Genomic DNA, 12,498 nt, shown 5'->3' on the forward strand with positions numbered 1-12,498 from the left:
GCAGTGGTCGATGCTTGGCAAAGGAGAAGAGGGACAGTGGACTGGTGGACATGTTGTATTGTGGTGATGTTATGCATTTTCCATCACAAAATGTAAAGGGCAGGATATGACTATAGCATAGTTATGACAGTAGGGGAAGAGGAGGGCGTGTCAGCAATTACTTCAAGAAGGAGGGAGGATTACCCCTGTTTTAACCAAAGTCGTTTGTATCTTATTGACGCGATGGCCGATGGGTTGAGAGAGACACCTCAACTCACCTCAGCCTCATTCGATTTTCAGCTGTGTGGAAGAAGTTATGGCAGGGCCAATCCACCAATCAATTCAGTGCTTCATCAATTAATGATTACCGTATGGACATACTCGACTAAACTGGAGTTTAAAGTTTATATAATTATGAGCGTTACACTGTCGAGGTTGGGGGAAGTGGGTGTCTGATGAGCATTGCACATCTTCTGGTAAATGGAGATGGGCTGTCAAATTATCCCAGCGCCGTTAGGCGTTGCCCAACACAACTGTGTATTATTAATAGGTCATTTATGTATGAAAACGTTAAAACGTTTTTTAAAAAATACATGTGAAGATTAATGTCTGTATAAGGAAATGCACAAAAATGGTCAATCATTTTGATGAACGGGTGCTATACCCAACAAGAAACGAGACCGAGGGGTACCCCCAACATGTCCAATCCCTATACACATTCCAGATTATTGTCACTTAACGCATCCCCCAAGATGTCTGAAAGGAATTCCCCAGATTCCTGCGAGACAATGACCAACCACAAAGCAGGGTGGGGGGTTTCTCTCCGTCTTATACCTTGCTGCATATGACGGGTGTCGCCCTCACAGCTTCTTTTATTTGCCAAGGACGCAGACAACCCCTCCCCCCACTTCATGGCTATCATGAATTTAAATTTAACCAGAGCTTTAGTCAGCACCCTGCTTGCCGAAGGCATATTGCTACAGGAAAATCTGCCGGGGCTCTGGTTAATTGACCTACAGGGATTTACCCTGACAGTAATTGTAAAACAAGGAAAGTTATGCAAAGTATGTTTGAGCGTATTTTTCCCATGGTTTTCAAACACATTAGGAGAGACCTCATCTGCACGTTCTCATTTATCGATGGTGAATAATGTTGATTTTCATTTAATTCAAGACCTTTTAATGGTTTTCTATGAACCAGAAAATGGCTACAGGATCAGCAGTGAGTTCAGCTCTGGAGACGATCAGCAGACATCATCTCGAATGCCCCATTTGTAGTGAGAGATTCCAACGACCCAAGATACTGGACTGTCTGCATAGTTTCTGTGAGCAATGTCTGCTGACATACTGCAGCACGAAGCACCAGGGCTGTACAGAGATTCCTTGCCCCGTGTGTCGACAAGAGACACAACTTCCGGAGGCGGGGGTTAGAGGCCTGAAAACCAACTTTTATCTGATCGGTCTGGTTGAGGAGATTGAACTACAGGAAAAGTTGGTGTGTTCGGGTGAGACGAAGCTGCTCTGTGAGACATGTGATGATGGCAATGAGGCAACGCATCGCTGTCTGGACTGTCAACAGAATATCTGCTCACGTTGTCGAAGTACACAGCTACGGACTGTTGTTTCAGCAAATCACACTATACCCCCATTAGAGGAAATTCGTCAAGGGAAGATAGAAATGACCAAGAAGTCCGAAAAATATTGTCCAACGTGTTCAACCCACGAGGGTGAAGTGACGCGATTCTTCTGCACAACGTGTGAAACGTTGATTTGTCGAGACTGTACCGTTATTAATCACTGTAAACCAGAACATACCTACCTTGAAAGAAAGGAAGCCGTACTGACATACAAACAGTTATTAGCTGACTTGTTTCCTCCCCTTGAAGAACTCCTCAACGAACTCCAAAAATCTAACGAGACAGTTTCAAGAATGAAGTATGACTTGGATATTCAAGTGAAGACAGTCATGACAGAAGTGCAGGACAGGGCAACCAAGATAAAAGCAGATGTCTCGGCTCAAGAAAATCGGATCATCGACAAAATCAAATGTATCCAAAGCGATCGCCTTCAAAAACTAGCAGAATATGAGAAAAAAATGAGTTTGACATCAGAGAGAATGCAGCATTCATTGGAGACAGCAAGAGAGGTGACAAGGACGGCAGCGGATAGTGAGTTCCTCTCACTCTACGCAACAATCAACAAAGACTTGAAATTGTTGGCAGGTCAAACTATTCCCAGGGTAGACAAGGGGCTTGGATTTCTGAAGTTCCAGCCAGGTTTCAGGCTAGGTGTGGGTGATGTTGTAACAGAGGCCAGGATCGTGACGAGGCGACGTGCTGGATCAAGAAGGATGGCAAGGATTGCGATGACATGAAAGACCTTATCCCTAAATGTGCTGGTTTATTTTAGCCAATCTTACAATTTGGAGGAGGGCGTATTTTACCCCCCCCCCCCTCTACGAACTCGGCTATGCCAAGCCTGATTTTTCCAAGGATAGGTTTGCGCCGGGGAAATGTTAATTAGTTTGGGATTTTTTCCCCTGCCCGACGTGCATTATACCACTTTGCCCACGACGGCTTGTGAAAAAAGCCAATTTTAAAAAATCTGACATGAGTTTACACCCACTCTTTACCATTACACAATTTATCGTGAAGTTGTATCTCAGTCGTGTTATAATTATTTGCTCCGGTCATTTGAAGTTAGTGGCTTCATGCGAGTCATCCCTCTTGCAATGTGCACCACAGTGGTAAAACAGTATACAATTTTGGCTGAACTGTTTCGGGTAAATACACTCTGTGCAAGAACGGCATGTTCGATTTTTGTAAAGGTGATGTGAGAAATGACGGTAAAGAGTTATACTAAAAATCCTCCAGGCGCAGCAATTTGCACTGCAGTTATATCGGAAAGAATGTCAAATGGGATCCACCCTAGGCCATTTTAAGGTTTTAGGATAGACTCTGCAAAGCAACAAATTTGCTGGCCAGCTAGCCCTGGGTAGCCCTGGCAAGCCTTTGCTTCAGCATAATATTCCCATGGGGCCATGGAACAAGAGTTTATACACAATTCCTATGGGAGTCGGCCAGAGGCCAACTCCACTATTTTGTTTTCTAGCTAAGGGGAACCCCCGACGTTAAAGGTGACTAAACTAGGTTGTTCAGCAGGAACAGAGGTAGGCAAAAACGAGAGTTGATTGCATTTGACCGTAAAGTCTTTTGTATTAAGAAATTGGAAAAAAAAGACTAGGGCGTTGAGTTGACCCAGGGTTAAATGCAGCGGTTCAAGGTAGAAATTAAAAGACACAGTCCTAGCTAGCACAATACTTGTTAGTGGGCCAAACAGCATTGAACGAAGCATTTTCAATTGCATCTAGGCCTACTCTGTGCAATCATGCAATATACATGTACACTGTACATGTGGGCGTTCTGCTTATGACGTCATCAGATCAGCCTGGGAGTGCGAACGGCCAAGAAGGGATTTTTTTGTGGGCGGGGAAACGCAGGATCTTTTTACTCATTAGGGGGTCACGATTAATGGGGTAAAAATTGAATTGATGGCGTTTTTTAAATGGTTACGTATTTATTGTTATTTTCCAACAATTTACGTGAACTAAATGTTTTCTATTTCTGATAATCAGTACGCCTCACGGAACCTTGTTTTTTTTACTATAGGGATTTAGTTTGGTTACAGGAAGCATGTAACCTAATACCAAGGATATATGTATGTATTTCCTTGCATATTGGTCCATGCATATTGGTTGTTTGGTTGTTTCGCACGGTGAATCTAGATATTTGCGTTCGGCCATAGACAAGCAAGGGCCTTTGGAAAAGAAAGAATTTATTGTATACAGATTTCACAAAATGTATGCATACTCCACAGCAGAACGATCCTGCACTTCAATACGTTTTAAAATAAAATTAAAATATAGAAAGTACTTTGCTGGGAGGAAATCCTTGTGAGATTGAGTATAATAACATTTGAATTTGGGAAGCAAAGCCTGGATTTGAGAATGAATACTGACCGCCATGGAAATTAACAAAGTAACAAACATGAAAGGAGTTTCTCTTCCCTCAGTATTATGTTGTTTGTTGTTCCAGTGTGGCATTTAGACGGTTACATTCATCTGTTATGGAAGACATCTCTTCATTTGCAGATTTGACACTAATAGGCCTAACTGCAGAAATCGAGGGAGGAGCGACTATTAGCACTGTCCAGAGTCAGCGAACGATTTGAAGCAGTTGTATAGGGTCTAATTCATTATTTCATAAATTACGATATAATAATTCAGCTATTATGTCGCTTGCAAACCTGTACGGTTTGTCATGTGACAATGTTGCCATGTGACTGTGTTGTCGCGATGGGAATTGATATATGCTAATTTCTACATTATCAAAAAACCGTAAGGATTCCATCCAAATCACTACCTGCTATACTGGTCAGAATGTTCTTGGATGTCTGTAAGACGGAAACTTCTGGCTGAACCTGCACTCGTTCCCGTCCTATTAGGGACCAGCACCTACAAACGAAGCAATAAATGGAATAGAGAGAACCCATCCCCGCCTTTGTGTTGGCCATTGTGTGATCGAGATCTCAGGAATCCTTGTTAAACATCTAAGGGAATGTGTTAGGTAACAATAATCTAGAATGTCTAGAGGGTTTCGACACTGCTTACTGTTCAAGGCGTTCACTAAACGCCAGCAAGCTTTTGCGATGGAAACGTGTGAAACAGGACGTCTGATGGAATCAATGATCTGATGTGATCAAATTTGTAGAAGCGTTTTTCGAGCGGTACAATTCGTTGATTCTTCCGTTCCTGTTAAAAATAATCGTGACAATTTTGCTCCCAAGGTTTTTACAAAAATTTAAATCTGCAAATTGAAAAAATGTAACAGTAAGAAAGTGTAACAATTGAAATGATGCCAGCACTGAATTAAAGAATTTCCAAGCTGTTTTTTCTTTGTAAACTACCGGTATTCTAATTCCAAGCTGTGGGTTTATAATAAATTCGACATTTTAAAAACAAATAAATGAAAGATCTGGCCTATGAGGCCTTTATTAAAATTCATTCAACAAACTGAGTGTCCAATCAATCAAATTTCAACCGTGTAATGATTGGTTTCCGCCGCAATGAATTCAAAGTTAGAGTGAATGCAGGAAGGGAACCAGTGTAACTGCATAACAATGAAATTCTCACGTGGGGTGACGCGCATTCATAAATTCGCGGGCATCGTGGAAGGAGGTTCAGTTTAACTACGTCATCTTTACAGTCAAAGTAAGTATGCCATTTTTGAGTAGAACTGACACAGTTTACTGTTTAAAGAGTAAACTGAACTAATTAAAGATGGAACACCGGCAGGTTTAACACGAAATTCAATTTCGATTGTACTTTGTTCACTTAATCGTGGTACATTGGTAGGCTATGTTTGGGGTTCAGGTTCCAAAATATACGGAAATCACTTATTTTCCCTTCTGGCAGTCTATTAAGCATTTATAAAGTGATAATATGTCTAAAACGTCAAATTTAGCAAGGATTGACTTGGAAAACATTTAGAATTTTCGGACCAGTCTTGTGAGGTTTATGACAAGGGTGTCCTCAAGTGATGGCTGGATACGGAATTCTTAAAATTCCACGTTTTCTTCCAAAGTCGTCCACACAACCCTTTAGGTAATAGGAAGACGTCCCAAGGAAGCAAAGATAATTTGGGAAGTATATAGCCTTACATTCTGGTTTGAAGTTGGATGCATTCCTTTAACATGTCCGATGTTGCATGCTGCCATACTCCCAGTAATTATTGCCTGCAATGACCTATTAGCCATCAGAAAGCAAACACAACAAACAGAAAAGTTCAATTTAGAAGGGAAAGAGTCTAGTCGTTTACTAAGAAAACACAGGAATTTTCTGAACAGTTCCATAGGGTTTGTGCACAGGGTGTTAAGTGGCGTCCGTATGTAGAACTCGCCAATCAGAAAACCACTCGGACTACACAGTAGGTAGCGAAATTAGAGACCTGGCAAGTACACCATCACGGACGCGAAGACATGAAACCAGATATAGATTCCTTGCTGTGAAATTCGTTTAGTTAGGTTCGTTGTCTGTCATCAGTTGTCGTGCAAGTACAAGTGCAAAAGCAGTCACTATTGGTCAAAGGTCATGTATACTTACCAAATTACGTGTGCTTTTCTTTTACACAGAGGGTTATGAAGCCATTTTGTGGAGAATTTTTAAAGAAAGATTGGAAGTTTATCTTTTGGCAAAAAAAAAAAACTTGCAGAGTCCTTTAGTAAGGATTGAACCGAAGTAGATGTGGCATCTCAAATTCTCAAATTTATGAAGCTGTTGACGTTTAAGATAAAATTGGGATGGAGTGTAAGGTTCTGTCCCAGAGTCCTTTAATTAAATTAGAGCTACTGAGGATTTGGGGAATGATTTAAAATTTTATTTTTGTTATTTTACAGATTATTCCTGTGCAAATTGATTTCAATCGGCGAGGGAGACTGGAAGCAACACTCCCACATAGAGCCCACAGACAGCCCACAAAGAGTCTACGTAGAGCCCACATCACAGAGGCCACAAAGGGTCCACATGGAGCCCGGAAGAAGAATGTTGCAGTGAAGATGCCTGCATAATCAAACTCAATGCAACAAGATTCTTCCATTTGAACTGGAAGTAAGACAATGGACCCTACGATCAGACAAGATCATTGAACTGTCATAATCCAGCGTTAGCCTGCATACCACGGGGAACGAATTGAACGTGATATTGGCTTATTTCTAAAATACAAGCCAGTTCTGTTCTTTCTGATATACTAACTCGCTATGCATCAATTGAGGGTCATGTCAGTAAATAGTATTTTGAGATCATTTCCTCAAAGCCACGAAAATAATCCCATCAATCACCCTCCATAAGCCATATTAACCTCAACCAACCCTCAACCACCAATACGTGTAGTAAATAACAACCACATTAACCGCAACCATTTACCCATGTGAACCTCAAACAACCATCAACCATGAACCGTAAATTACCCCGATAACCATACCGGTTTACCATGTTAACTTAACCAACCATTAACCATTAACAAAAAATAACAATTAATTAACAGCGTAATCCTCAACTAACCCCCAACCACTACCAAACAAATAACCACAAGCCATTACCCCCTATAATATCATTTGCCAGTAAACCATTTCTTAATTAAAATGAGGACAATGATCGATCAAAACGCTATAAAAGACTTTAAAAATACGCGCCGTTTATGTACTTCACTACGCAAAATGGGCTCGTTTGTATTAAAAAGAATCAACAGCACGTTTGTTAAACTTGTTGTAAATCAAATTTCAAACACGTTTTTAAAAAATCTTATAAATGCCAAAACCGGGTATTTTTGGGGGTAAGGTTTCTTTCAAGCCTGACCTTGAATCAGTTCTAGGAGGTTTCTTGGATAAAATAAATACATAGTCTTTAACAAACGAGGGAAATCAAAATTATCTGCCGCAGTAGACTCTGAGCTTTGACTTTGAGAGATGAAAAGGGAGGAATTCGTGGACATGACACAAGCCAGTGATTGAATAGAGAAAGCTGTCTTGAAGAAAACAGAACAGTGTCAGTGAGGAAAGGATCGAGAGGCTTCTGAATGATGTCCTGGAGAGAATGGCTTTTGTCTGGAATCAGTCCCACTGCAGCTTTTGTTGTTCAACTTGAAAGAATATCTATAGAGGTGAGAATTACTCATTACAGATATTCAGTCTTTTTATAGCACTTCACCCAGAGATTCTGTAGTTTTGAGTGTCGGAGGACAGTACCCGTAGCAACCAAACCGCTATACCTGTAGCGACCAAAGAACTGGCCGCATGACCGCTGGTGTTATGAGCAAAATGCCAAACTCGAGTGTGTCGCACATTTTGTACACTCTGGTTCAGAGCTTCATGTGAGCTAACTTATCTCAAAAAGAGATCATTTGAATAAGTGCTGATAAATTCTCCAATGATTTCTGATTTAAATAGACCTACTTTTAACATATAAAATAATCAGTCACCGCTTCAATCAATCAGAATCTGTGGTAGAGGTGTTGTACAACAAATATTGACTGCTGAATTCTATTGTGGTTCAGGAAAGCGAGCCTCCTGATATGAGGTGATCTATTTAACCTCGTCTTCTAAGGTCAAGCTGTCGATATCATTTGCTGACGAATGAAATAAAATACCATAAAATGCACTCCAAGCACTTAAATGTACCCATGCTTTCGTTAATCAATCATTGTCATTACTTCCTTGATAAGTTGTTTACTTTCTCATTAATATCTGTTAATGTAAAATGAATGCTTTTCGTTTCTACAGGGGCCACATTCTACTTTGACGAGTAACCTGAATCAGTGGAGGCAAGGAAACTGGAAATTTGGTACAAGGTAAGTTATCACCAAGAGACCCTGCTTGTCTAAACCAATTCGTCCATCGCGCTATTGAATATATTTGTTACTTTTCAATGTCTCAATGCTTGATTGACTTTGCTTGATTTTGCAGGATTCATCCGATGTGGGACAAAGGGGATTGTTGGTTTAAACGGTACAACAGCAGATGGGCCATCCCACGTAGAGACCGGGGAATTCAAGACTTGCATGTTCATAAGGTGAGGTAACCATTTCTTACAGGCGTGAACATGCACAAGAACCCCGGATCATAGCAACTAGGCCTGGTAAAGTAGCCCTTCGTTTTTTGTTTAAGCAAAGTTGAAACCTCTTTTTCAACTTTGCTTTTTGAACCATTTGGGGAGTCTGAAAGCATTGAAAGAAAGTCTCTTGAGAGCATTTTTCGTGGTATCTTCCCATGTTTGGTAACTAGTCCACAACTTTGCCAAGAGGCCAATGACGGAAAAAATATGTTTTATTGAAATTGGTTTTGAAAACTTAATGTAGAATTCAAATCGATTTTCTGATGTTTTCCAAGGTTCTTTTTAGCAGTGAAATGGATCACTTTTAAGTCAGGTTAGTACTTTCCCAGAATGGTTCAACTACATGTTGTGATTGTGCGGGGTGGTGGTCTCTCACAGGTCATCGGCTCAAATTGAGCATTTCCTGTAAATCTGACTTTGTAAGGACTATGGGATCATCTATATCCCGATGTCCTTAAGACGGGTGATGGGATCCTCTATATCCCTACATCCCCAACGCAAGACCAGCGGGACTGTGGGATCTGTTATATCCCTATGTCCATCCGGGGGCGGATCTTGGGTGGCTATAAAAGGGAGGACAACTTTAACTCGGCTCCTTGGGGAGCTTGCATGTTAAAATTAATTCAAGCTCCATATGTCATCAACTTCTCTTTGAGAGAAAAAAAGAAATGGCATGATTGTCATAGCAACAGCGTCAAATATCTCATCGGTGTATGAAAGAATTGAAAATGGGTGTTCACAGAAAAAAATATGCAGGGAAATGTCAGGGAACTTGCCCCTGGATCCGTCCCTGCTGCAAGGCTTCATCAGCGAAAGTCGTCTCTAGGGCATACATAACTTCCTCAGGGATTTTTTGTTAGCAGTGAAATGGAACATTTCACTATAGGAGTTTTTTTCCCTTTTAGCTCAGTGAGATCTGTTATATCTCTCTGAGAAATGCAGAGACTATGGGATCCCCTATATCCCTATATAGTTAGGGCTTAGGTGGGTGCGGAGATCGATATGAAATTGGAACTCGCTCCAGTTGGAGTCCTGGGGGTTCCAATGCGAGACGTGCGAAACCTAAGGGGTTAGGCGTGAGCTCCTTGCGCGCCGTCTAGCCCTACCAACGTTTTTGTAAGCCGCAAAAGATGCAGGTAGTTGTGTTCCTCGTGTTGAGGGCCGCAGACTTCTTCCATAGGGGCATGGCCCTGTTATCATTGATGGTTAGCAAGGGCGCTGGTACGTCCTCTCATCTCCCGGGGATGAGGGGGCGCGCGTGAGTAGGCAAGGGCACTCTCCTTCGGGAGGGCGGACCGGACAGTGGCAGATGGTGCCCCTGCGGCCACAGGGTAACACCAGTCTGTCCAGCGATGGGCCCGCTAATTGCCGAAAGCGTGCGGGGCTGGTATCCTGGGACCTTCACGTGGTGGCCCTGTTTTCACTAACCTTACCAGGATAATCATTATACTTCAGCATCAAAGGTGAGCATGTGATTACTCATCAAAGTAATTTATCGAAACAACTTTCTTTGTTCTTTTGCTTATCATCAAAAAATTGTTTAAAGTAAAACTTTATTCCAGAATTGGAATAGTGAACCCTGCGAAAGTGGCATTCGTTGCCTATCGACACACCTCAACATCACTTAATTCTTGCTTCGTTCCTTGAGACTGCAGACTTTAAATTCTCTGCTTATTCAAAAGGTTTTAAAAAATCAGTCTTTTTATTTAGAGAAAACCTAGAGATATGATTGATTCTCAAAATGTAGTGTCTACATTTTCAAAAATCTTCTGTGAAACCATAATCGAAATAAGGAAAGAAAATGTGCTCAAATTGAAATGCCTTTCACTCAGAAAGTTCTTTTTCATTATGACAGACAATGAGGAACTATGAAGTGATACACGATGGACGCAGTGATCCAATCCTCTACCTTCGTGCTGGTATGTAATTGTGTCATTGTGAATTGCAACCAAGTCACAGCAGCATCAGATGCATTGGTGGCGTCTTGTTCCCCCATCCCCCGGAAAAACCTAAATCATTAAGCCTCCAACTGCTCTCTGTTTGTTACTTATGCACAACTTTCCACCTACATTTCCTCAAACCTAAAGTGAAGTGGTATTCGTGAGTCTCGTCTGCATTGGCAATCTTTATCAAATCATTTGATCATTGTGTGACCTGAAATAGTTGTCTTTGTAGGACGTGAGCATTTTTACATTTGTCTTCATATTGAACTATGATCAAAGTTTTTAATGACTTGCTAAAAAGGCAAGATAATAAATAAAAATAATTGCCCTTTCAAACACACCCTCTTTAAAAGAATTTGGTCCAATCGGACAGGTGCATTTCTTCTGAATATGTGTAAGCTTTTCTTTTGTTTGTTTTTAAAATTAAACTGTTTCTTTTTCTTACGAAGATGGCGGAAGACCTTTGGCTTTGAGACTAGCTTCCTTGTTCGGTAAAGCACCAAGAGGCAAGATACATTCACTGACCGATGAGGCCCGTGATCACCATGGTAACACCAAGGCAAAGGCTTGCAGAGTGGATTCAGTGGTATGTATGTTTTATATTGCTCAAGTATTAAGGAGTTTGGGGCAGAGTGAAAACAATAAATTTCACAATCCTCAGGATTCCTTTTACCCTCAGTGGCCGCTTTTCGGATGGCTCGGGGGTCATTCTTGAAGGCACTTTGAGTTTTTTCTCGCAACATGTGATAACTGTTCACGAGTTAAATCCATTCATTTAGACACGATATCAGCAACAAGGTACCAGATAATCAATTTTCTCTTGGACAAATTGAAATGTCAAAATGAGCATGTTTAATATCTTGCAGGAGTATTGAGCCTCCTCTATAAATTGAAAAGTAACTTCTTGTAGTTCCATATTGTTGTAGTGATTTGTTCTTTTCATTTTTGATACATGTATCTGGTCAGTACATGAGCGCCAACCGAAGAAAAGGCGTGGATGCTTTGCAGTGGGTTGAGCATGTGCTGGATGATGAATATCACCGATGATGTCTCCATGGCAACACACACCAAGTAACGGCGTCGACTTTGAGGAACACAAGGCTGCTTGATTGCAATTCTTTAAAACCAACTGCAAAAATGTCTCACAAAATATTTGATCAGAAGTTTGCAGCATGTTTCCAAACCTTTGCCCTAAAACTTAGTGGTCTCCAAATAAATTTCTATACATGTGTAATAACAAATTGAGTTTGTAGCTACGTTATCTTTTTGAAAATTGGCTTTGACATGAACACTCAACTTTTTAGGCGTTTTTCTAATCCAAGGAGTATTATGCCTAGCAGGTCAGAAAATAGACACTCCCTTTAAAAAAAAAGCACTGTGAAATTGTCAAAGACATTATGCAGGAGTAGGTGACCATAAACACTCATTCTTATTTAACAAAATACATTATTAATTTCGGAAGTTTCAAAATGATGTAATCTAGAAGTAGTATTTGCGAGAATTTTGTGACGAATTATTTTACGTCATTGTTACGTCCATTATCTGTTGATTAGATTCTCATGTGATGGGTATCGACATTCTCTCATCTTATCCTACCAGACGATGTTACAATAAGAGCATGGTTACAACATAAACCTTCTCTAAAAAGACGATAGGGCAGATCAGAATGTTTTTCTTGAATGCCCTGAAAGTCACATCTAGTGTTGGTATTTCAAAATGGGAACCTTGTAACAAAATTAGGATTTTGTTGTGAGGAAAGCAATTTTATATGAAATTGAGAACCCAGATTAAGTTTCGAAAGACCAGCATGAGATAATAGTTTCGTGAGCGTTTATTAATTTACGAATTTGTCCTGGCAGTTTTCTGGATACAATCTATAGTTTGGAGAGAGGGCCTCTTCCAGGGTAATGAA

General features: G+C 40.7%; 2 long non-coding RNA genes across 8 annotated transcripts in view; one reads left to right on the plus strand and one right to left on the minus strand.

Moving 5' to 3' along the window:
* The window catches only part of LOC110990533 (uncharacterized), a 270,020-nt gene that overhangs the window by 73,780 nt on the left and 183,742 nt on the right, over positions 1-12,498 (minus strand). The gene's annotated exons all lie outside the window — the stretch shown is intronic.
* Positions 10,024-12,389, plus strand: LOC147797884 (uncharacterized). The gene is made up of 4 exons (XR_015426965.1): positions 10,024-10,106; positions 10,499-10,562; positions 11,036-11,172; positions 11,553-12,389. It is a non-coding gene; the product is annotated as an uncharacterized LOC147797884 (long non-coding RNA).

This window comes from Acanthaster planci, linkage group LG10 (assembly GCF_054643075.1).
Source record: "Acanthaster planci isolate LZ-2023a linkage group LG10, COTS_SCS, whole genome shotgun sequence".
NCBI lineage: Eukaryota > Metazoa > Echinodermata > Asteroidea > Valvatida > Acanthasteridae > Acanthaster > Acanthaster planci.